Raw genomic sequence first — 26,181 nt, 5'->3', positions numbered from 1 at the left:
ATTACCTGTCTTACACTGTCCAGTGCAAGTTTTAAAATGAAAAGCAGATTGAAAATGCTATACATATAAATAATGTATTGACTGTTTTGTAGAAGCTGTATCCAAAAATGTGTTACTGCATGAGCAGATGTAGTGATATAGTTACTTGATTAAGGAAGAACTAAGAAATTAAGAACAGGCAAATAATTACGTATTGTATAATGATCATCTCAGTGGATCTGTGCTGTTACTCCTCTGACATGTCAACTGGGAGAACATCCATTGCCACTACAACTGACTGTCACAGCATTGCTGAGCCATCATACAATTACACTGTTTTTAATATAGCTGTAATGTACTGTCAACATGAATGACTGGATCAGTGTACAGAAGAAAAAAATTCCTAGTCTCATATACGTACACATACATATGCAACGGCCATTCTATCTGGGGATTCAGCTGACAACTGAGGCTCTTATCTTGCGATTTTTAAATGTCACGAAACCAGCCCAGATGTATATTTATCCTTTATTCTTTATGCCAGGCTGCTTGTCCATCACCAGAGTTCATCCTATAGCTTTATGCGGTTGCCGCTAACGGCGCACACTGTGCCTCACCGCGGGAACACCGCGGCACATCGGCCACTAGCAATAACACGTTTGATGCAGCCGCCCCCCAGCACCCCCCAGCGACTCCCCGCGGCGGCCCCGGCCGGCGGCGGGCGGCGCGGAGCTGCGGGCGCTGCCGACCGGCCCCGGGGCTCGGCGGACCGCGGGCGCGGGGGGGACGGCGCTGCCGCCGGGCAGCGCACAGCAGCGCAGCTTCTCCCTTGCGCTCCGCGCCGCGTACGCGCTTCGCCGCCGATTTTCCGCCGCCGTCTCCGCTTCGGCGTGAGAAAACTTCGCCGATTCCCTCCCCAGGTTCATTTCGACCCCATTCGCCCGCGGCGAGCAGGGGGACATCGCGACGGGGAGACGCGGCCACAGCCCCGGGCCCTGGTGAAGGGAGCAGCCGCGGGCAGGGGGACCGCCCTCCGCCCAGGGAGCCTGCCGGGCGGCGTCTCCAGGCAGCTGCTGCCGTGGGCTCTGCACGGCAGCCCTGCAGCCCGAAGCCCGACCGGAGGGCCCGCGGCGCGACTCCAAGCCCCAGCCCGGCGGCTTCCCCGAGTCCCGCTCCCATCCCAGCCACGGACACAGCAACGCAGCCGGCCCTGCCCCTTCCAGCAGGGAGGGAAGGGGCTGGATTTAACAACAAACATCGCTCCGCCGCTGGCTCTTATCCTCGCTCTCGGCTGGTGCGTCTCCTCCACGTTCAGCCCTCCCCACGCCGGCGGCGCTTGAACCTACCCGCCCGAAAAGTGTGCCATCCCCCTGTCCCCGACCCCCCTGGTCAGCCCTGCCGGCCCCCTCCGCAGGGGTCCGTCCGCCGAGCGCCGCCGTGCTCCACGGGACGCCCCGCCGGCCCGGGGCGGCCGGCTGCGAGCAGCGGGGAGGGCGGCGAGGGCGATCCGCCTGCGAAGAAATGCCCTGTTGAACTTTGAATATATTAGTTGACATCAGTGCGAGTTGGGGCTGCCAGCCCCTAGCTCCCTCCTCCTTCCCTACCTCCTCCTCCTCCGCCTCCTCCTCCTCCTCCCCCCGGTCTCCGATGGAAAGAGTTGAAGCCGTGCTGATAGGAGCCGCCTGGAAGAGACAGCGGAGCGCAGGGGAGGACTTCGGTCCTAACTCCGGCCGCGCCGCGGGGACGCTGCCCGCAGCCGCTCGCATGGCCCGAGGCGGCGCTCCCTAAGCGCCGGGCTGAGGAGAGCCGCCGCTCCGCTCCCCTGCTCGCCCTACGCCGAGCCCAGCCCAGCCCCGCCGAGCCGCGCCGAGCCCCGCCGAGCCGCGCCGCGGCTGCCCCCGCTTCTGCGGCAGCCGGAGCACGATGTGCCGGTGAGCCTCGCACCGGGAGCCCGGCGGCCACCCCGTAAGCGCAGCGCGGCGGCGGGCTGGGGGGCGGGCGGCGGGCTCGGCCGCGGGGCGGGGGGCGCGCAAACTTCCCAACTTCGCGGGGGGCCGGGGCGAGCGGGCGGCGCTGGGCTTGGGATCCCGGTGAGGTGGGCAGCCCCGGGCTGCTGCGCGGCTCGGCCGCTCCCGGCGCAGCGGCGCGGGGTGATGGAGGGGCCGGGGGCACTCTGCGGGGCGTGGGTGCGTGTTTGTGCACGGCGCTTCGTGCGCCGCCGGCCTGCTCCCCGCGGGCTGTGGAGCGAGAGGGGCTTTTTTGTCGCTGTTTTTGCAGTCCGGCAGCGCTGGAGAGGACGTTAGCTAGGAGGTGGCAGCGGAGGTGGTTTCTTTCCTTTCTCTCCCCCCAATCTTCGCAGCCCTTCCTAAACCCTCTGAACGGGGCTGTGGCGAGAAAGAAGGGGGTGCAGTGGTGGGAAGCCGGATAGCACAGACTGAGGGATATTAATGTGGTTTTTTTTAGATGGTAATTTGTCTTTGTGGTAGGGGTGGCCCATTAAATTTCAGCTCACGTCCTGATGGAGATCAAAAGCGAAGGGGAGAGGGAGAGGGAAGCAGAGAGCCTTGTGCGGTTCTTTAGCTCCGTGTATTGTTAGAAACTTATGGGGGGAGGGGGGGGGATTCCCAGAAACAACCTTTGTCAATCCAGCTCCAACACCCACACCAAAAGTTGGAGATCTGTGTTTTCCAGTGCTACCATCTGCTCCCCAGGAACATGCTTACTGTTATGCCTCAGAGGAAACAAACAAAAGGTGTGCTTGCCAAGTCGGTACTGAACCTGTCTGTTCATGGGCGTTTAGGTGGAGTGTAAGCATAGAGGAGTATCTATGTCCTAAGGGTTCACTGTCCTCTGTTGGCTCAGGTTAGACTCTCAGATAATTTCCTGTCCTCAAAAAAGGTCTCCACACATGATAGATGCCAGGTCCTGCTTTTTTTCTTTTGTTGTTCTTATTTTTGGTTGGGTTTTAAGTTATTCCTTTTTTCCTTTTTTTCCCCTTGAACTATTTATGTATGGATATATTGGTTTCAGATCATAGTAAAGTTTCTTTTTTTGTTGTGCAAGTGTTCCCTCTCATTACAGCAAATATTTCTATTCCTAAATTATAGTCTGAGCTGCAAGAGGTTAGCTCTCATTGCCTCTGGATGAGTTCAGTGGTAGGCTGAGACCCCAAGCCGACTGCACTGCAAACAAAATAGAAACCAACTAAACTAAAAGTTATAATGGGCTTTGATTCTTACTGCTGTTTGAGATCAGTAGAGATCCTGGGTGAGTGAAGGCAAGGAGGAGGAGTGAAAGTAGCTGGAACAGGCTACTCATAGAAAAGTGCTCTCTTGATTATATGTGTGATTTGTAAGCACCCAAGGGAGAAACCTGGTCATAAACTGCGGAGAAGGTGGCAGTGGGAAAAGGAAAAATCCTGCTGATATTTAATCAGTTTTTGTAATAGAGATTCCATTTTTAAACAGCCATTTGAATCATCCACATCTTTTTTTCATTTTTTCTCCCTTTTAGACTAAAACTTTTCTGTTCAGATTGGACTGGATGATAAGCAGACTCTGCACTAGGCAGGCTATAGTAGGGAATCATGGCATTTTATGTTATGCTTCTTGCATTTTCAGTGAAGTGGAGGCAATTTCTCTTTTTTTTCTCTGTATCAAGCTTTCTTTCCTCAGAGCGGTTAAGTTTTTGTCCTCCCCTGTCAGGGACATGTTAATCCTGAAGTCATGGAGGGGAGAGAGATCCCACCGTTCAGAATATAGATATTTGCTTTGTTCATCCCCCCAGCCCATTAGGCTGATGGAATTGGCAGTGGCTGCCCTCTGTGACCTCCCTCCCCTCCTGCAAAGAGCTGGGGCAACCAAGGGAGGAGAGAGTTGTGCAAACTCCAGTGAGTGAAAAAGCACAACCCCAGAAGACAAAAGGTTTGAACAGAGAGATGTAGGGGATGAGGGTCTGTGTGGGGAATGACTTCTAACAAGGTGGCCCTGATCAGTTCATGTACACTCAAAAAGATGGCATAGAATTGGGTTCAGTAGGAGTGCATGTAGCCAGATAGAAACTTGATACAGTGGTGCCATGGGATTTTAGCTGCTTTGCAGTAAGATGAAATAAGTGCCGAAACAAAATGGGTTTCGTTGTCCAGTATGATTGCCCTTTATTCTCCAGGCAGACACCTGACTTGGGGGAACATGCACGCAGGCTTATAGTCTTTGCTTCTTACCTTGTAGCCAGTTGTAAAAGTCCTGCTTGACTTGGGCTGAAACATGATGGATCCTTGTTAGAGGAAATGTTCCTAGAGAGCAGTCTCACTCTGTGATATTAAACATGGTTTGAACAATGGTTTTTTATTTTAGTCAGGATTAATAATCATGTGAGCAGTCATGCTAGGCTTAAATAAGACCGTCTGCATGAATATGTTTTCCTGAAAACGAATACATGACATGAAAAGTTTGTGTGAAGTCTAGGCTGTTGACTTGCAGTTTGGCAAAAGGGGGCAGTATCAAACAATACCACAAAGCAATCTGCTGCGCGACTGCCTTTCTGCCTTGAGTACTGATCTGTGCTGTATCTACTGGGATCTGGGAATTTAGGGTGTTATCCGGGAGCCTTTATTCAGGTGATTCCTTGTAAAGACATCAGGAAGGTTAATCGCCTGCGTAAAAGATGCAGGATCAAAGCAGTCATTGTTTTGCTTTGTGATTGCATCACTTCCATATGGGTTTGTCCGGTGAAGGCTTGGAAATTAAGGACAATTCTGTATGATTGCAAAGCTACTTTTGTTCACATTAAGTAGGCTGGCAGCAGTAACCTTAACCTGTTCTGACTCCACTGATTTTAGAAAGAGCATGATGAAGCCGTAGCTTTGGATTGCTGTGCATATAAATGCCCTCCAAGGAGCTGTCATCACTGTTTTCCATAGTAAGAGAACTCCAAACATTTTCTTCTCTAAATTTAACTTTCTTTGAGAACCCATTTATTTCCAGCTTAGAGAAGTATATTGATTCATCTTCTAAAATATTGTGTTTAGAATGCCTTTAAAAGCCTTTTCACCTTTTATTTATCTATATGCCTGGAATCATTAGATCAGCATTTCTTAGTTAATTTTTTACTGAGAGCCATGGATAAATTTACCAAGGGTCTGTCATTGGAAAGCCATGCAATGGACTCCAGCTTTGTCAAGTCTCCTAAGAGTTGCTCACTGCCTTCATGGCAAGAGCTACAGCGACAAGTGCAGACCAGCCTCAAGAGAGAGGGGAAGTGATGAGGAATGAGTCTGTCATAGTGATGTGAATATGTTCCACTGCTGGGGCAATGCCAAGATCCAGAGTTTAGGTGCATTCCAGTGTGAAGTCTGCAACTGGATTTGCCTTGCTTCAAATCATGCCCAACCAGATCATTTCTGGTGTAAAACTGAAAAAGAGAAATTAAATCATCTGCAGATAGTGGTGGAAGCAATTCAGAGTGGTTCTCTAGGGGTGAAATTCATTGGTGTTTGTCGTGCAGCAGATATGTAGTATCAAGTCATGCTGAGATTGCAGAGTCTGTGGTGATGGACTTACCTTTTAAAGACTGAATACTGTGAAGGTGAACTGCTGCTATTTTAGTTTGAGTCCTTGTGATTTAGTCCAGGAGACAAACTGTGGAGTATTACAGCACTATCCCTGCTGTGCCTTGAAACGGGCTGTGTCCCAATATGAGTGTTGTTGACTCTGAGGATCAAGTCAACAGTTCTTTGTTATTGTTCTGTTGTCTTTTTTCCCTTTTCAGGAGGAAAAAAAACCTCACTGAAGGGAGCATGTCAGCTAGTCTAATTGTAGGGATCATTTCTCTACATTTTACGCTGTGGGCTGCTGACTCCTCCAGTGTGCTCAGTAGTCCCAGGACTCATCCTATCTCTGTCCATGGTGGTGATTTTTGTTAGTTTCAGTAGGAGTTGTCTGAATATGAAATAGAACGCTTTGACAGGTATTTGAGCCTGCAACTTATGTGGACAGTGCCTTGCTTGCTGGACATTATTCTTCAAGCATAGTTAGCCTCAGTATTTATTTCACCTCCATTCTCGTTGTTGTCCAAAAAAAAAAAAAAAAAATGCCTGACAGCGGTTATTCTTCACCCCAGGCTCAAACCATGCGAGCAAAGTGCAGCAGAGCTCCAACAGCATAACCGTGACTTTCAGTGTGCAAGGTCTCCTTGACTACAGCACTGTGACTCCCGAAGTTACCTCTGCTTCAGCTCTCATACAAAGCACAAATTTTTAAGGTCCACACAAAATCACTCAAAGTGGTTTTCTGATGATGAGTGTATGAGTAGTGATACTCTAGAAGTATTACTGCTATTAAATATATATCTATAAACCAAACGAGTTTGTTTTGTTTCCGAATGTAGTGAGTCTGGGAGGTAATTTGCATGTGAAGGATGTTACCAAGTTATAGAGTATGTCTCTGAATTGGTGACAGGGCTATTCATGTGCTTATAATTAAGCATATACCAAAGCACTGTGCTGCTTAAGGACTGGTGTGTCTTTATTTACTTTTTAGTGAGGTTTAAATGAGATCATAAGTAAACATGCTGATTACTAGTCTTAATCCCTAAATCAATTGTGAACACCTCAGGAGTTTATAAATCATCTGTGTAATTTCATTGTTTTTCAGTAAGGGGTCATTTGTGGAGAAAGCACAGGATATTTTCTTCCCAGAAGCTGCTGTGAAGGAGCTTGATCTTACAAGGTGCTACGTGTTCTTCATTCTTGTTAATGCATCCCTGGGAAACAGCACCCTACATGATCAGGCCCTGATAAACACAAACTGTAGCAGTGTCTGACCTCTGTGGGTCATCTGCTTTGTTGAGCAGGCTAAATGCTTATGGGCTTGCTAGTCTCAATATATAACGTACTCCCTATTAGCTGTTGCTGGAAGCCAAATAAATTGCAGGGTTCCAGTTTCAAAGGTTTGACTTTATCCATTGTGCAGCAACACGTGACCAGCTGGGACGCAGCAACCTGCACAGAAGAACCATAGTCATCAGTTTTATCTCTGCCAAATATTGTGCTGCGCTCAAAAGCTTAATCATAACTTCAAACCTGTGAAGCAGCCTCTGTAACTGGGAACAGTATGTCAGGATCTGGTGATGCCAAATGGATCCTCTGGTATCCCTGAACCCTCCATGCTATGGAGGACCTACCCTGATGTTGGATAAGCTCAGATATTAGGCAAAGATGCTGTCTGCAGTCCTGCAGAACAGCAAGACTAAGTCCTACTAGATGATCTATAAGCCATTTGCCATTTAAGGGTTTGTGGCTTCTGAAGTTTGTATATTTCACAGATTGCTTGTGCCATAGTCTTCAGAAACTATTAGCTTTTAAGACAAGCAGATGGCTTTAACAAAATATATTTGCTGACACCTGGAACAGGTGGATCTGGAATCAATTTATGCAGTGTAATTTTTTCCACACCCCTTTTGGAATAATTTTATACCCTGGAGCCACCTAAGGTGCTTATTATGTAGCCAATAGGGAACAGCTTCTGTCTGACTACATAAGATTTTACACATCTTTTATAGCTAATGCCTAGATTGAAATGCAAAATCTAGTGCTGGGAGTGCATGCGAATTTGTGAAACTCCTTGGAGAAAATGTGGGTGTGTATATCAGTGAATGAATTATGATCCTCCATAGACAGAGAGTGCTTTTTTTGGTGGTAATGAATGTCCCGTGTTCAGTGTTTGTCATTTTAAAAGTAGAATTTTTCATTTCAAGTGCAAACCTTGTGCAGGTTACCGATGTAGAGTAAAAATGAAAAAAATAGCTTTAACTTTATTTGAAAGGATAACAGAATGACAATTTCTTACGTGGTATGAAAGTGTCCTGACTCAGAGATCAAATTGCTGTTTCCAAAATATGGCTATGACAGTTATGACTAGTTACGTGAGAAGGGAGAAGATCGTCCCTGCCTTCTCAAGGGACAGGAAACAAACTCCCACGAGACTGTGGCCACATACTCATTCTTGCGTCAGAATCAGGGCCAATGAGGTTACCTGGCTGTGTAGATTCATAGTAACTTCAAAGAGGTTTTGGGTGGGTGCTGGGGCCATCTGCACAACTCAGAGGTAGTATTAGAAAATAAATCTGGAAACACTTTGAGGCCAGCCTCTTAAGGAAGAGGATGCTGACTACGGATGGCCTGTTGGGCACGTTTAATTGCTTTGCTGTGTTGCTAGCCACGTGGAAGTTGTTTAGCCTGCTGTTTCAGCTAAAGGTTACTTATTTATCTCCTACAAATCTGACTTACAATAGATCAAAGATTAGGGGGCGGGGAAATAAGAAGACAAGAAACGAAAGGGTAGGAAGTTCACTGTGGATAACTCAGTTTGACCAGATAATATAGTAAATTCAAGAAAGTAGAAAGAGATGCTTATTGGAGTCTGTATATATAAAGCAGGGAGGGAAAAATTGGCTAGGTCTCAAAAGTTTGTTAGAGTGATTACAGATCCCCCTGCCCTGCCTCATGTTCCTTTCCCTGCTCTCTATTCCTGATTGAAGATGATTGTCTGCCAGAAGGAGATTTTCAAACACATGGTTGGGACAGGACGATCAGTCTGTATTTATAAATCACTTAATATTTCACCCTCTGACCTTTTTGCAGTCTGCTCCATGTATGAAGGACATTTTCATTAAAAATACAAAGCTGAGACTCAGTTTCTGCCTGTGTCCAGGGTGCTCCTCCAGTCCAAGAGAGTTTAGCTTTTAAGTTGTGATTGCAGCTAGTAACCACCTACTTCAAATAAAAGACAATATGGGAAATAGTGTCATTAGTGGCTTGTGGTAGGACAAAGGTACATACTTTATTCAACATGAGCAAAACAGGACTATGCACTGTAACTATGCACTGTTCCAATACTTACGAAGGATGATGTCAAGTAGCACATAATACAAATTATGAAGAATTTCATAGTTCCTGCTTTGTGAGGATAATCAAGTGATATAATGGTACAATTTACCCTTATTTCCATTTTGACAACCATGCTCTGCAGTCAGAAGTAATAATCATTAGGGAGAGAAACTGAGGCATGAAAGGACTATGGCTGAAGAATTTTGTGGTCATCCGTTAAAGATGTCATGAAACATAACAATGCAGATAGGTGCCAAGTAGGACTGCCAGCAGCTGAAATCAGTACGAATTAGACTTTGAGGTCTGTGAAGAGTCTGGTCTTACATGACTTGCTCAAGGTCATAGAGTGCATTAGTGGCAGAGGCAAGGTTACAACCCCTGAAACCCCTTATTCACATACTTAATTCGAAATATGTAGTTAAATCCTATGAATTAAATGTTGCATCTCATTACTTTCCTATATCAGAGCCCTAGACCTGTGCCTTACAAGACTCTGCATTTATCTCCTTGCTAAACATTGCCAGTAGGTAACTTGATCGTGCAAATCCTTTACTCACATAAGCAGTTCAGTTCAAGTTAGCGTGACTACGGTTTGAGGAAGAAAAGTACCCTGATTGCATGTGCACAATTGGTCCCAGCATTCTGAAGATGAAATAGGGATCATTCCTTTATTTTGAATTTTTATATGCATGCCAGACATGCATCTATATAGATTGAATTAAAATAAAAGCAAGTTATTAACATATTTAAAACGTAACATTTTCATTCCTTAACCAACAGAAATTGTTCCTGAGAGAGTAATTTACTAGATACCTTCTGTATTTGTCTAGGGCTGTACATCAGGAATACGAACCATGGTATTGCTAATGCTATGTGTTCCCTCTAATGGGTCTTTGAAATATTAAACCAACTTATATTTGGAATGAGCTTTGCACACCTCCTTGTCTGTGGTTGCTTTGCAAATCCAGGCTTCACTGCTTTGCCTTGGAGAATTATGAGTTTATTATACTCCTGGAATGCTAATAGCACTTCGTTTTTCCCCCTAAATTTCTTCTTCATATTTGTTTATTGATTCTTCATTTGACCACAGTTTCGCAGATAATGATGGTACTACTGAGAATAGCTGGTGTGAGTTAATTTTAAGAAGGCTGAAGTTACCACGCCATCCTTCTTTGCCAAGAATCTCTCTCTAAAGTTCATAAGCTAAGGCATGCAAAATGCTAAATTAGTTGACTGGATAAGATTACTCCCAATGTTATATTTCATTCCTATTTTCATAAAGACAAAGTGTATCAAGGCTGACAAACCTAAATTTAATTTTTCATTGAAAAATCATGGGCAGATTTGCAGATGATATACTTCAGGGGAGCAGTCTCTTCTACAGTCACTTGGTCTTTATTCAAATGAAGAATACGGACTTGTGAGAGGACACATGTGAACCAGGTTTTTAGCATTTCACCCTTTAGTTTACGTTTTACTTTTGATTGCTGGAATACTTCCCCATTTAGTCCCTCCTCCCACAGTGATGGATGGTAACTCCAGAAAGGTGCTTTCAGTCATTTTATCTGTCTTCCCTGAAGGCACAGAAGAACTTTTCCTGAGGTGATTTATGTTCAAACCGGTCAACTATTCTCAACAAGCATCCAATTTCGATTTAGATATTTCTGAAGGAAGAGAATATCCTGAAATTCTTGGTTAAGTGTTTAAAATTCAGCATCCCTTGCGATTATGTTGCTTTTTAGTTTCTCAGTTGCTAGGTTCTTGGTCCTGTTATGCTCTCATCTGGAGAGCCAGAGCATCACATTTTCTTCCTGTGAAAGTACTTGTGAACTGCAATCAAGTAATCTCTTAGTTTCTCTGTGATATTTCAGTATGATACTGGTTTCTTCTGTGTTTTTTCAATCCTTATTGCCTGATGGCTCTTCTCTGAATGCTTTCTAAGGATGCTACTGGCCAAAGGAGACAGTAGTGCTGACAGCTGCAAAGGTTTGGGAGAACTGGAACAGCAGAGATTGCAGAGCAGAGCTGAGCACATGATAGACAGCAGGAGATAAGGCTTATAAAGTTTGAAGGCAGAAAATAGGGATAGTGGTATAGGAAGCTCTTGACATGAGGAGCCTGGTGTGATACATACCTGGCGAAGAACTGGAGTAGCTGTAGTGGTAAAAGGCAACAGCTGGTTTTTACTGGCAGAGGAGGATGTCTGGGAGGTGGGTAGGGACTACAGCAGTAGCACTGCTTGTAAATCAGAGCAGCATTGAATCAGAGGAGCTCTCTGCAGGGAAGTGTCAAAACATCTGGCTGCACTTTGCCTGGGCATAACCAGACTTTCTCTTTCACTCAGGAATGCTGTGTTGTAGGCAAAGAGAAAACCGACACTTCAGACTGAGAGCAGAGTTCAGGTTGAATTTCTGGTGAGGAAGCCATTCTGTTCTTGCAGGTGTAAGATCTGAACCTGCAGAATAAAACTCATTTTTGCCATCTGCACAAATGCACAAAGTGTTACTCATCTCAGTGAAATGGACCTATGGATGAGAATTTACTGGCCTGAGCTCTTGATTGCTAACACAAGGCAAATACTCTTAATTTCCAAAAGTTATACTAGTGTATGGCTGGGCTGCACTAAACTTAACTGTGATACTTGTGGTTGAGAGGACTAGAACCTTCCCATAAGTAATACAATATCTGTTTTGAGTTTGGAAAGATGTTATCATTTAATGAAAACTCTTTGTTTTCTGGCAGCCTACTCTGCTATCCGTTTACAAAGCTCTCAAAGGACTTGGACATCCAAGAAAAGTGCAAGAGCCCAGTACTACTCACAGATATACTAGTGTAGCCTCATTGAAGAGCTGTGGTTGTGCTTAACTGAGGACTAGTGGCATGAGCCCAAAAACTCAAAGACAAGTTTATACCTATGGGAAAGGGTTACATAGGGGCTATATTGGTCCAGAGGTGCCCTCCAAAATTAGGTCTGCAAGATTATGCTGTTGCAAAATCTAGCACTAGGAGAAGCATTTCCAGTTTTAATTAAAACCCAAACCAACAAGATCTCTTTTTCTGTTGAATTTTAAGTTTCCCAAATGTTTGAGCATGAGATGCAGAAGTAATTGATTAGAAACAGAAGTAAAATAATGAGGCTTGGTTGGTTGTTTTTTTTCCCTTTCCCAAGCTGATTCAACTGAGGAAGGAAAAAAAACCTCTGAAGTTTTTACTTGGATAGAATAAGACTTTTCTCCACAAATAGACCAAATGAACTACTGAAGTGCTTCAGTGAAGTTATCACAAGGACCTGAGCCAGTGGGATTATTTACATGGCAGTCTTCTACCTCGTAGAATCAGGGGCTTAAATTAATAGTATAAAGAACTGGAAATAATCTGATGTCTGCAGTTCTAATGGCCTAAGCTATTTATAGAAGAGATAAGGGCCTGATCCTGCACCAAGGGACGTCTGTAGCAAAAATTCCATTTATGTAAGTTAAAATTGGATTTTTCATTTAAAAAACCTCAAATGTTCATGTCTTGCAGTTCTTATCCAAGGACTATTTGCTTTTGAAATTGGCATACTAACCTGAGTCAGAGCTGCATGAGCTGGCCTCAGGTTTTCAACCTGACAGTACCTCTTTAAAATGCAGCAGTATAATTTAGGCATCTCTTATTTGTTTTGAATACCAGAGCTAACATGTCTGTCAGTTACAATGACTTGATAGACATGATTAAAAAGCAGGAGATCAGGAAAAATGTGTGCTTATCACAGACAACCCTCCCCGATGAAAAAGTAAGTGGCTCAGTGGCATATTTGCAATTGAGGTGTAACTGAAAGCATTTTTAGAAATGTGCTTTGTAGACTGCTTTGAAATGGTGTTTTCTGTTATGACCAGTTTCTGGAACAGATTATCATGATTGTAGGAAGCACTTCAAAGCAGATTGGTGTAGGAAGATCTTTCACCAAAAACTTTGGCTTCTCTGTAAGACAGAAAGCTACAAATGTGTCTGCAATCTGTGTTTTTTCAGCTACAACAGCATTTATTTGATAAAAATGGGCTGCTCTTAATTTCTAAAATGCTACAAAACTCTTTGTATTCTGCTGGCCTCTGTTTCACAGAGGATTTCAAAGGTTGTGTTTCCTTTCTCCCATACCTTATCTGGTTTGTATTTTTTTAAAGGCTGAGTTTTAGACATTGTAATGAAATATTGAGCTGCATCGGATAAACACTCAGACACTAAATTAATATATTGGTGGCTAGACTTCCATAGAACAGATCTTGATGCATGATGTAGTCTATTCCCCAACCTCAGCCAGTGTCAACTATACCTCTAACATTCAGCTGAACATGGGCTCAGCTGAACTCAGCAGTAGCTAAGCCTTGGTAGGAACTGGAGATATGCTTAAAATATATTCATGTCTGAATTTTCACCCACAAGATTAGCTATGTTCCATTTCAGCAAGACTCCTAAAAACTTTACTTGTAGGCTAAATTCTGTGTCTTTGAGAACTGAAGTCTTCTATATACTTGCAAACACAGGAGCAAATAAGAAAAGCCAGCTTTCTGCTGGTATGAAACTGGAGGTAACAGCACATTGAAGTGTGGTGGAATGACAGTAAATTCTTGTTTTTCAAGGATATTGAAAAGGGAGGAAGTTTGTGCAGAAAGTGTAAGGCAGCACTAAGAAGAAAGAATCAGTTACAACTGTCTTGCTCCACTATATTTAGTAGCACATGTAGAGGACAGGAAGAAGAATTTACAAAAAAAGTTGTGTTATTTTGTGACTTATCCAGCTGTAATATATCAAACCCATTGCATCATCCTTTATGATTCCTAAGTGAACAAATTTCCTTTTTACCAGGGAAGAAGCTGAGGCAAAAAGAAGTTGAGTCACTTGTCTAAGATTGTAAAGGAAGGCAGTGAATGAGAGTCCTGCAGTCACAGTCACTTTTTCTTGTTTGACAGCAGAAATAGCATGAATTCTTTATATTAAATCAGAAGGGCCTTGAAATAGTCCCTGCCCTACTGGGAAATTATTTTTTCCTATAAAGCAAGGCCAAATGTTGTTGATGGATACTTTATGAATACTTATGGTAACTGTTAAAAAATACCAATTATTTTTTTTTATCCACAGTGTCATCAGATGAACAATTTTGCCAGATTAGTTTGATATCAAAATATTGTGTTGCTTTTGTCTTATCAGCTCTTTCAATAACTCAATCAATACACTTTGTATGCTATAATCCATGGATTCAGTTCAAAGTTGCTGTCTTGCTGTTTGAAGCCCCATGAAGACCTTTTCTTTACTCTTCTGCTCAAGTGTTTGTCACCTTCTGAGGCTGGGAGTCTGTCTTCTTTATTAAAGAAAACAGCTGTTGGCAAAGAGACTCTTCCACACAACTCATGTTGTAGGTTGCCTCATGCTTTCCTTTAGTCACGTGATGTCTGGTGTTCACTACAGAATGTGGGCATGGAGGGGCCAAGTTCATGTACCATCAAATCTCCAGCACTGGCCTGCTCTGCCTTGGCCCCTGTAAGGACTCTCTTTGTAACTGTGCTATCTGGCACTTCTTTAACTTGTTCATCCTTACTCACACATGAAGTCATCGTTTAAAAACTTGCTTTATTCCTTGCTCAAGGTGCTTCATTTCTTTCTTGCTTTGCTACTTAATTCCATAAAATTAATTTTTTTTTTAGTCTAGAATACAATTTATTTATAGAATGCAGTGAGTAAATGAAGTTATCTTATGCAAAGGACTTACTCTGGTTCTTTGTGAAAAAAATGCAGATCACTTTTAAATAAGCTTCTAAAGCAGACAGCTCTGTGAACCCCTTCTTACCCTTTTTCTACAACATAGAAAATTAATAGCCAAGCACCAACTTTGCCTGTATTTTTAGTGAGCATAAATTAATCTACTTAATATGTTGTATGCTTCTTGCATCTACACATAATTAAATCATATTTGTTCTTAGAAACTATTCATCTAGTGTAAACCTGCTTCCTGAGTAAATATTCCTTTAATTAGTGGAACAAATAGATGGTGGGATTTGGAGTTGATTATCACAGCATTCCTTTCCCTGATGTCTGCTTCAGATCTGCACAGCAGAGAGGTCTGCTAAATACAGGCAGGGAACACAGCAGCAAGCTTTTTTGCAGTTTGAAAATAAATACATCTTCTGAATACTTCACACCTACGGAACCTTTCATTTGGGGATTACAAAGTGGTTTGCCATGCCTTGTGGGTATTATTAATTTCCATTTTAGAGGAGGATAAAGTGAAATGAGAGAGATTAGGGCCAATATGCAACATCCCCATGTTGTATTAATAGGCGTAGCTGTACTAAGATGCATATGGTTGTATGCTGCTTATGTAGAACAGCAGAGAACGTGGCTTTTCATATAGGCTAATGAGGTACAGCCCTCCATTTTTGGATGCCTGGTTGTGCATTCCTGGTCTCAGGGGTCCTGAAAGCACAAAGCAGAGGGAAGTCACAGAGAGTCAAACACACTGGGGGTCTCGGAGTCATGCCTTTCCAGCAAGGCACCTCATTTTCAGATTTGGCTGCTCATGTTTTAGTGGTTTAGGACTGGGGTGTGCAGTCAGTGGCAGAGCTGAGGGGAGTGCAGGTGTCCTGCTACCTGGCCTTGTTGTGGCCGAGCAGAACAATTTAGTCACATATATGTATCCTTTACTTCAGTGCACAACTCATCTAGGAGGTTGGAAGCTCCATCTGAACAAGTATGACAGCAAAGCCATGTGCATGTCCTTAATGTTTCTGCACTTGCCTCTGGGAAGGTGTACGTATATGTGGGTGTCACTGTTTCCCAGGATTTTTTATGTTGAGTCTGTATAGAAGTAATTCCCTAGAAGTTATGGGAGAAATAAATTTCTTGTGGGAGGAGTGTTTAAGAGTTGTCAGCAGCATCGTATTTCCTAACTGCAGGGTAAGGAGTTTCTGGTTCGGGAGGGTACATTTTGAGCTCTGACTTTCTCCTGCTGAGTTAATTAGCTGGAGTTTAAAGCACTTCCTCTCCTGAGCTGGAGTTTCTTATGTGGAAAAGAGAGGTAAGAGGCCATAGCCAAATGAGGGCCCCAATTAAGGACGCAGGTGAACAAGACTTGTAAATGGCTGTCTTGAGTCTGAGCAGAAGACTGTGTCTGCCAGTGAAATACTGTTTGGACATATTCGTAATGAAAAGAGAGGGTTTACTGTGGAGTCAGAAGCCAAAACATCCTTTCGGCTGTTAAGAGTGCAGCTTGCCACACATGCTGTGGTTCCTCCTGGCTTTGCTTCAGGATTGCAAGCAATGGACGTGGCATTTGAAGGAGACTTGGGAATTTCAGAGCTGAGAGGGGCAACTGGATGCTGTGTGATACAACGTTAATAGGGACAGGTCTTTGCACCTGCTTGTCTTTGCAAGGGTTAAGTTCGTAAAACCATCCCCACTCACTTGACTTACAAAAATCATCTGTTCATATAGTTGCTGTTTTCTTTTTTTCTCTCACTGGGGCTATTAGATGTAGCTGAACCTGGTCAGATAATGGACTATGAAGGAACAAATATGTCACTTAAATAAAAACATCTTTACCAGGTTTAGAATTTTATTTCTCTACACGCTTTAGCTCTGAAACCTCAAGGGCTGTTTCTTCATGGCTCTGAACTGCCCAAGTAAGTACCTAAGATGCTGGTAGTGCTAATACAGCCTGTGCCTTGTCAGCTAGTGCAGGTATGCCTACCTGTGCAGTGCTTGCATCTCCTGCCTGAGTTGGAATGATAACTAAAGAGTGCCTTTATGTGGTTCAGTGTAATCCTCTTAACCGCAAGAAGATGTTCTGACTGTGTAATACAGTGTCTGCTCGGAGAGTTAGCAGTTAATACCTATTGCAATTTAGATTTACATCCTGGATTATTGGGCAATAATTTCCTTTTTGCAGGAAGGTCTAACACAGAGGTCAGATGGTGCAGGGACAGGAAGTTTAAACTAGCTCCAAGAGGATGTCTGATGAGCGCTCTCTGCCTCAACTTTCCACTGTGAATGAGTACGAGCGTACGTGTAATCTGTTCATTGCAATCAAAAGTTCTTGTGTGAAGTTGTTGAGAAGTTCTTGTGAGAAGTTAACACTGGATAGCAAATTGTGCCATGCCACTCTTGTGGAACCTCTACCTGTCTCTGTAACACAAATAGCAGTGGGAATCCATCTGAATCCAAGCAGCTTGTGGTTTAAATGCTTTCTCTTTGTTTTTGGATAATAATGTCTTTGGCTCTTTGAGGTATTTAATGAAAATTGTTTTAGCAGGACTACAGTATCTTAGAGAGCATTGTGTGTGTTTTCATGTAGTTAGGAGTTGAAACCATACATTACAGTTGGAGCCTTAGCATTTTACTGTGCTGTGACAGGTAGCATCGATTTTACAGTTAGGTGAGACTGATTTCAAATGTTCCCTTATTGAGTTTATTGGTACCTACAACTAACAATGTTAAAAGGTTAAACGGTATGCACATTACACTGCACACAGCCCAAAAATTTGTTTAGAGAACCAAAACAATAGAGTCTTTTGTGACTGGTCCCTTCATCCTACAAAATTTCTGTGTGTGGATGTCTAGCACTGATGAAATTGTTCAAGATCACTGGACAGGGTCTTATTACATCTTTTGTGTGCCTCTTGTGGAGAACATTTCTGGCTGAAGACTGAACTGAAGGAAGGGCAGAATGGGCTCTTGAGGTGAACATAGGTTGAAGACTCAGAGCACTCCTGAAACGTTTGGGAATGACCTGGCATCCATGACTAGCATCAAGTCCTGTTATAGGCTTACAGCGTGAATATGAGCATGTCCCGTAAACACTCCATGCTTCACTACTCAGCCCCATTACAAAGCAAATAGACTTCACAGAAATGCAGTGAGGCTTTGGTCACTGGGATTTCTAAAGCTCTGGGAGCACTTAGTCTGGGCCAGCTACAGAATTGCAAGTATTAATATTGCTTGGAGTAAAGTAATCCTGTATAAATGTCATCTGCTTTGGTCAGTGTTAACAGTTACAAAGGGACATGAATTGACTGAGAAAGAGAGACATGTGCTGTGATTATTTAAATACAAGCCTGGGAATTGGTAAGTTTTAACTTCTAAACTCATCCCTACCAGCAGCTCACTCATTGCCTTGGGCAAACAATGGGAAGTCAGTATCAGGTTTCTCTGTTGAAGTAATAATGCATAAGGGGAAAAAAAAAAAGGCAGTATATTCTAGAGTTGTGAGAATTAATCAGAGACTGTTTTAAATGATTTCCTGAAAAGTGTTATATATTTCAAATGGTTTCCCATCTCTGCATATTGGTTGTATGCATAGGAGAAAATCAGTCTGAAGCACAACTCCCATTTGGTGATTTCCATTTGAAATGACCCTTTCTTTCATCAAAACAACAGAAAGGACAGATGTGTGCTATTAAAAACAAGATGTTCTTGTTCAAACTGGCAGCATTATCTCTGAAACCCACCCTGCTGGAGCAGTGCTTGCAGAAAAGCTAGATTCCCGCCAGTTAGCTGCTACTAACTCTTCCACTTCATTCCCAAATTACTTGCAGAACAGCTGGCATTAGCCACCCTGATTTCCTTTGATACAAGAAGTTTGCACTTCCCATTCTTACATTCCACCGCACCTGTGCTCCCAGTAATAAGCAGTGATCAGTGGTGAGTCACCTGACATACTGTGTGTCGAGTGTTGGCTTTGCTCCTAGTGACATGTGCCAGCCTGGGCAGAAAAAAACCCTAAATTAAAAAAACATACACCCCAAAGGCATGATAACTTGAATTATTTCCCTTCACCCTTTCCCTTCCCTGAGTGGAAATCCAGCTTGCATATAGAGATCACAAACTGGAAACATGCTGCTGACTCTGTGGCTGGTGTTGGCTATGATCCTCCAAACCTCAGCATTTGAATTGAGAGCCAGACCTCTCTGGTGCATTAAGGCTTGCACACTAGCTTTAATTGTTGAGCTTTCTTTCAGGACTAAGAGATTACAAAAGAGTTGCCAAGGCTCTCTTGTTGGTTGTCCATGTTCCCGTGATACCCTAGCTAACTTGACTTTGAAGTGGGTTGCAAATGAAGATACTCTCCATTCTCTCCTCTACAAGTGCACATTGCAAAGGTCCAACTGCCACTGAAGTTCCCGTCAACTTGACTAGTTGGCACCAGCTTTGATGTGGACTGAAATGCTGAGAGCAAATTGTCTCTAGAACTACCCCTCTAAAAGTCACTCAAGAAGTTACTGTATTTGTTCCTCCTGAATTTAAAGCATATGAATTGGCTACGAGCCTCCTGCTATGGACCTGATCCAAAGATCACTGAAATAAGAGGGGGATGGTGTCTTAAAATTCCTGCCATCAGCTTTCGATCAGTCTGTCTTTTAAAAATAACTTGTCCTCTCTTCTAATCTGAACCAAGTATTCTTGAGGACTGTGCATATCTTTTCTCTTTCAGAAGTTTTTGCATTTCACTCCTACTGGCATGCCCAGTTTGCAGTTCCTCTCATTTAGTATGACTCGTGGTCTGTAGAAGCAGGTTGGTTTTCATTACTGCATCAGACATGGATAGCTACCAAGATTCTATTTTAACAGAAGGTGGAATATATCAATGTTGAACAACTGAACTTAGAGCCAATAGCATATTTTACCTTTAAACTAGTGAGTCTACCAAAGGCAGTATTTTTTCTAAGCTGAATTTGGACCGTACATCTGTTACGGTACAGCTGGAATACACATCGTTAAGGGCAGGGTGCCCTCTCCAGGGGCTGGGTGTAGTGCTTTATATGCTGTCCACCTGCAATGGACTGTTTTCACTTGGCTGCACTGAACTGTGGTCATGGTTGAAAATAAGCAGTTTTGTTATTTAATACCTTTGGCAGTCTGACAGGATGTTATAGTAAAAAATCTAGAGCGCACTTGGTTGGCATCCTGTTCCCGTCAGGAAGGGCTCATGTAACAACAGATCCCCAAGCTTGTCCTCATCTGCTAGGGGTGTTATACCTTCTGGAGAGAGAAGGACCTCTAGGATGTTGCTGTTTGACACTAGTGTGCAAAGGACAATCAGTACTACTGCTTCTCAGAAAGCGTTTTGCCCTTGGCTGCCCTGTTTGGTGAGGAGGATGGAGACAGTGTTTTGTAGCCTGGAGTTCATGGGTCCCTCATGAAGGAAAGTGCTGCTGTGTTAGGTTGTCCTTAGAGGTCATGGATCTGCTCTGCTGAATGCAGAAGGGCAGATGTCTTCTGTTTCTCTGTCAGAAATCCCCCCAAAGGCAAAGGCAAAAGCAAACTTCAGTCAACTTGCTTCTCTTACAGGCTGGTAAATTATGTGGTTCTTTTGGCTGGAAATGGGCCGAGCTCCAACCTTTCTCATGCTGTTTGCCCTGTAACTTCTGTTCCTTTCCTGATTCCCATCCGCATTGTCAGAAATGGGCAAGCTCCCATCTGCCGCCGGCCGGGCTGCTGTTGACAGGGCTGCTGCCCTCCCAGCAGGGCAGGGCTCTTCCCAGCATCGCATAAGATGCTGGCAGCTTCCTTCCCTCCCTCTGCCCAGTCCCTGCAGGCTGCAGTGCTTGGATGTTGTCCTTTGCTTTCATCCTCTTAACTGTACCTAATCCAGTGATTACAGATGTTTGTGTTTCACCAGAAAACATCTGCATCTGTCTGACAGGCTGGTTGGTTGGGTTGGAATGGGAATGAGGAATTTTCAGCCACTCCAACCTTGGACTGAAATACCCTGACAACATTTTCAACTGAATGCTAAAGGTAGCTGTTCATGAAGCCAAGTATGTGTCTCTTCATGCCACTTGAACACTTTACTGAGGGTGAGGACACGATTAGTCATTCAGCAGGCAAACATCTGGTTCTTCTACATGCCCTGCAGCTCTTCCTAGTTAGCAGGCCTCACCTTGGCCTGGCTAAGCTAGGAATGTGTTAGCACAGGCATTTTAATTTTATGCTGTTAACCACCACCATAAATAGGCAGGGAGTAAAACTTGGTTGCTCATGTGGTCTCTTCCTTTCTGTATCCTTGTATTTCTAGATCCCAGCTCATTCTGGACAACTATTTGTCTCTCTAGGGATGTGTGATAGATAAAAGAAATAGGATTTTCAGAGGATTCCTAACCTATTAACTCTGTCCTTTCAGGCAGTGTAGGAGTCAGAAGACCAAGGAGAATAAAAAATGCCCTTATGAAATCTCTGCTCCTTTCCTCCTCATGCTTGGCTTCTCTTCTGAATCCCAGTCACCCTTTGAACATGGGCAGTTCATGGCTGATAGCTGAGTTGTTGCAAAACTTCCTTTTGTTCCTTTTCCCTGCCCTTGTTTCCTTCACCTCTGGCAACCCACCCAGGCTTTTAATTCTAGAATGACGAGTTTCTTTGTTTTCTAGAATTGGGGAAATGCCCTTTTCAAAATGCCTCTCCATTTAGCCCACCTGCAATAACTGGCTTCTTCTAATTCTTCTAACTCTCAGCACATCTTTTGTCCAGTCTGAACATAAACCTGCTTATTTTGTCTTTCATTTGTCTCATGTCTTCTTCCAGAAGAAGTATGGGATGTGAGATGGGCTCCTAGTCCACCTAGTCTATGGCTGATGCAAGGTGTCTTGAAGTTTGGAGCCTGAGCTGAAAGTGCGTTACAGCTGCTAGGAATACAAACAGTGTGAATACAAACAGTGTTTGTAGACAGAGCCCTAAATTGTTCCAGGTATATCAGTAGATCTTAATTACAACCTTTTTTCTTCATCCTGGCATAGCTTCCAGGCACACTCAGTCTCAGAGGAACATGGTGCAACAGCTCTGTTGTTTCGCAAAGTGCAAGGGAAAGTTCTAATTAGTGATCCTCACCATTGTTTAGAAACTAAAATCTCTGTAGTGAAGAGGCTTTGCTGCATGGTATTTCAGTAATTGCAAGGTGACAGATACAGCATATTGTACAGGGAGAACTTGTTCTCTGTCTGCTGTAATGTATATTTATGGAAATTAGTAAGCAGAATGGTGAGGGTCTTTTGACCTTTTAATTCAGAAAATAATTATTGGTAAATCATAAGCTAATGACTATTGGAAAAGGGCTGACAGCCTATCCAGCTTATCCCTGGGATATGTATATTTATGGAAATTAGTAAGCAGAATGGTGAGGGTCTTTTGACCTTTTAATTCAGAAAATAATTATTGGTAAATCATAAGCTAATGACTATTGGAAAAGGGCTGACAGCCTATCCAGCTCATCCCTGGGATGTGGGATTGTTCCCTACATTGTTCCCTGCATTTTCTCCTGTTGGCTTTAAATAACGAAGTATCTATTGCTTCCCTTGGGAAAGTGTACCATTCACCAGTAATGAACTCTTAACAGCCAGCCTAAACTTTCCTTAATTTCCTTCCCCTTCTACCAACTCACTCTTTTTAGATTTTTACACTGTTCCAGTATTGGTAGGTAGCTCTGTTGTTACATACGTTGTGTCAGTGATCAATGGTCAGTGGAAGCTTCATTCTTATGAATTGCAGTTCATGCTGCTTCAGGTTTCGCTCTGGAGTTGTACATCTTCTGGTGCCACTAATTAATGCTCAGCTCAAACTCCTGCATGTACTTTGATAAAGCCACTTGTGCATCTTATGTGCTCTGAATAAAATCATAATTCTGGATACCTTTGAAAATGTGGCACCACAGTCTTGGAGCAATATGAGTCCAGTCACTAACCTCCTTTTTTAACATGAATGTTAACACCTTTTCATGTGATAGCCCTAGGAAAGTGATCTTGCTTGTCAGGGTAAGTCAGCACAGCTTCTGAATGGGGGCTTGTGCATGAAAGGTACAGATTGCTTTCCCCAAACTCTGTATGTCTGTGTGTAAGGGAGGGATATATGGTGCAAATGTAGCTGAGATACTTGGGTCTTCCCAGCTGTGACTTAGGGGTGATGTTACTTGTAGGCACTATTGTAAAACCTTCAGAAACCAAAGAGTAACCACTACTGTGTCAAATGGTGCATTATCTTTACAATAGGTTCGTCTACTACCAAATCCTAGAGGAGTCCTTCCTTTTGACTGTGTCAGATTTGAATCTGGACATAGAGCAAAATGGTTTCAGAGGAAAATACTCCTTTTCAGACTATCCTTGCCATCATTTAGTTTGATGATTAGGTTACCATTTTCTTTTATTTCAACTCGATGACCAAGCAGCAGTCTGGAATTATAAATCAACCCCTGATTCATACATTTTATGAATCATTGTAAATAAAAACCTTTTTTGGAAGCCTGAAATCCTACCGGTGACCAAAGATCCAGAGAATCCATTTAAAGGCAAAATACTAATGAAAGTAAGAGAGGCTAAAAGGCATCACCGGCTGTGTCTTTTGGTGTAAATCACATTCATTTCATAAAAGTCTTGAATGCATCCCTTAAAGTTTTAATACCTGAATTTCAAGCCCAGCAGTCAGTGGAGTTTTTAGCACCAGCCAGAGAGTACTCATAGTTGGCAGGCAGATGGTCCTTTCCCCTCTTTTACATTCTTTTAACACACTAACACTGCCAGTTAGGCATTTGAAAGCCTCATTAATTTTCCTTGCTGTTTGGCAATAAGACCTTGCTTGTTCCTTGCTGTCTTCCATTACTGAAACCTGTGCAGTTTTCAGATTGTGCCTACTTGTTGCTTTGATGTGGGGCTGGATTATTTGTCTTGCTTGGGAACCAAATGGTAGAGATGTGAGTGGTGTAGAAACATGCTGGGATGTGATGTCAAAAGCACGAGTGGTTATAGTGTGATAAGGAGAAATTTGGTGTCTGGGTGCAAGGAGTGAATTAGAAATGAGAGAGAAAGCATCATGTTAAGATAACATTGATGTTAGATCCAGCAAACTCAGAGGAGACTAACTTTCTCTAATTAAATTATCTGTGTTTTGATGTTGTGAAGTAACCAGTGATGTTAATCTATACTTTCTGGAGAAGTCTCAGGTTTCTGTGGAGCTCTAGAAGTACATGATGCATCTAAAAATATTGGTTTTGAGTAACTTCCCCACTCCCACCCCCACCCAATAATAATAAAAACAAAGAAATAAATACTTTATAGTGTAGCCCTCCTTAATAAAGCAAATCTGCAGAAGTGGCAGCATGGCATGCTGAATGGTTTCGAATGGCTCCACATCTCATTATCCAGGTTACAGGATGGATTTTTTGACTGCCTGCCCTGCAAACTCATTTTGAGACAGTTGTGTTAAAAATGCATGTGTCCTTGGTTACCTGGAGAGAGCAGAGGTGCTTTGTAGCTCTGAGTTAAGTTAAACGAATAAAGCCTGTATTATTCATCAAGACAAAATCATTTTCGGAATCTGAAAAAAAGAAACTGTCATGTCTTTGAAAATCATTTATCTGGCCTTGATTTTCCTGAGGGCAGCAAGTAGAAGTCAAGTTTAAAACAGGGACTAAAACTCTTTTTCTGTGGGATCAAGAAAAGTAAATTGCCAGCAGAACCACTTTTGATCAAACGAGTATCTGCTGCAGGAATTGACTGTGCTGCCTGTGCAGCACAATGTTACAGTGTTCGTCTGCTCTCCAGTCAGTTAGCATTGCTTCATGCTCTTCCTCTTGGTGTGCCTAGCAAATTGAGAGAGATGGATGGTTTTGTCTTTCTCATGTGGACTTCTCAAAGGTGAAGAGCTCACTGTTAGATCAACAGTAGTTGCATCTGTCAGCATGTGTACAGAGAAACCACCAGCGCTAGGCATTTATCGTAACAGCACCTCTGCTGATGGCGTGAAAAAGCATTTTTTTGTTATGTCATGGCTTAAAGAGGATGTGGCTAGCATTCTGCAGATCTAGACTTGGGGCGTGATTTTCCAGGTTCTCACAAGTTGAGAAGAGTCAGATATGACGAGATCTTCAGTGCAGAACTGAGGGCAATAATCATGATTCATGTGCTGAGTTCCTCTGCCAAAGGGTAGGATGTTGTTGGAGTCATTATATTTAAGGCAAGAAATAATTCTCATATCTTATCATGGTCAGTACCCATCCATTTCATACCTCGATGCTCTTTGCTTTTGAGCCCCTGAGTCTTGGTCAGATTGCAAATTGGAGCAATTTATATTCTTGCTGCCATGGTGAGTTACAGAGGAGAATAAATCTTCAGAGAAAGGTGTGTTGTGCTTCTGTGTGGGTAGGCACTAATCAACGTCACCAAGATGACCAAGGCAGCCACAGCTCTGTGTGTGTGTGTGTGTGTGTGTGTTATTGACCGGTTTTCCTGAGCTTTTATACTAAGAGAGAGGGTCTGTGGAGAAATTTTTCCACACAAAGAATTAGGATTGATGAGTTTGGGGAATATGGATCCATATTCACTTTTGGCTTATCAACCGACTCCTCTCTTCTGTATTACCCTCCTCAGTTCAGTAACAAGTGAGCTCACCAACCAGTCAGTAAGGCACAGGGGAAAAAAAAATCCCTAAAAATTCAGTTGTTCCCTTTTAATCCTTGATGCCAATGGTATTGTTACTATTTTTTCACTGATTCTCTCTTACCATCATGATAGGTAGTAAGGTAAACCCGAAACAAGATACAAGGAATATTTAGCCCCATCTACAGGAGGAAGAGTACCATATGTTCCCTATACAAGGAATGTTCAAGATACTGTATTCGTGTCTGCACATAATTCCTCATAGCACTTCAATTGTTTATAGTATTCCTAATTTTCTCTCCTAAAATGTTTCTGCACCTGTATGATATGCTGTTAAAACAGTACCTGTCTTCCACTGCAGACATGACTGTATTGCTGGACAGGGTAGAATGTCTTCTAAGGGTAGTTCACAAAACATTTAATCACTCTGAGCGTGAGATAATTCTATCAGTAATAGTACATATTTTGCCTCCTTAATAAATCTCAGACTTATTTTCTTTAAAAGGTTTAAAAAAATCTACCATTTTTCTTACTCTTTTGTGAACTGTATTAGTTGTCACCCAGATTCTTGCAATAGCATTTTGTCTGGCTATTTTCTCCTCTTCATTATACAGCAGAACTTAATTGAACTGAATGAACTATACATGAACATGAAGTGGTGATTACTCAGCCCTGCTTGTGTTAATTCATAAATGTAATTTAACAATTTTAAAAAGATCTTAACTTCACTCAGTAGTTTTAGAGCATCGATCACAAAATTAATTAGAGCTTTCTAAATATGTCATGCAAATTATGCATTACACCCCCAAATACATATACCATGTAGAATTTATAAATGTTGGGGAAGGCTTATTGCTGCAGCTGCCTGCAGTATGCTGATGTGACTACTTACATCGTGGGACCACAGTGTAATGAGTTACTCTTTGG

General features: G+C 43.0%; 1 protein-coding gene across 7 annotated transcripts in view; it reads left to right on the top strand.

Moving 5' to 3' along the window:
* Positions 1-1,791: 1,791 nt before the first annotated feature.
* Positions 1,792-26,181, top strand: part of SEMA5B (semaphorin 5B) — a 295,424-nt gene continuing 271,034 nt past the window's right edge. For 4 of the 7 annotated variants that reach the window (XM_080399742.1, XM_080399743.1, XM_080399747.1 and 1 more), the window contains exon 1: positions 1,815-1,944. The gene's annotated coding sequence lies outside the window, so the exon portion shown is untranslated. Of the gene's footprint in view, positions 1,945-26,181 lie in introns of all 7 variants that reach the window. The other 3 variants (XM_080399745.1, XM_080399746.1, XM_080399744.1) reach the window with 3 other exon arrangements.

The sequence above is a fragment of the Falco punctatus genome (assembly GCF_963210335.1).
Source record: "Falco punctatus genome assembly, chromosome: 8".
NCBI classification, from domain to species: Eukaryota; Metazoa; Chordata; class Aves; order Falconiformes; family Falconidae; genus Falco; species Falco punctatus.
The sequence above is the reverse complement of the archived record's forward strand: the minus strand, read 5'-3'. Positions and strand labels throughout refer to the sequence as shown.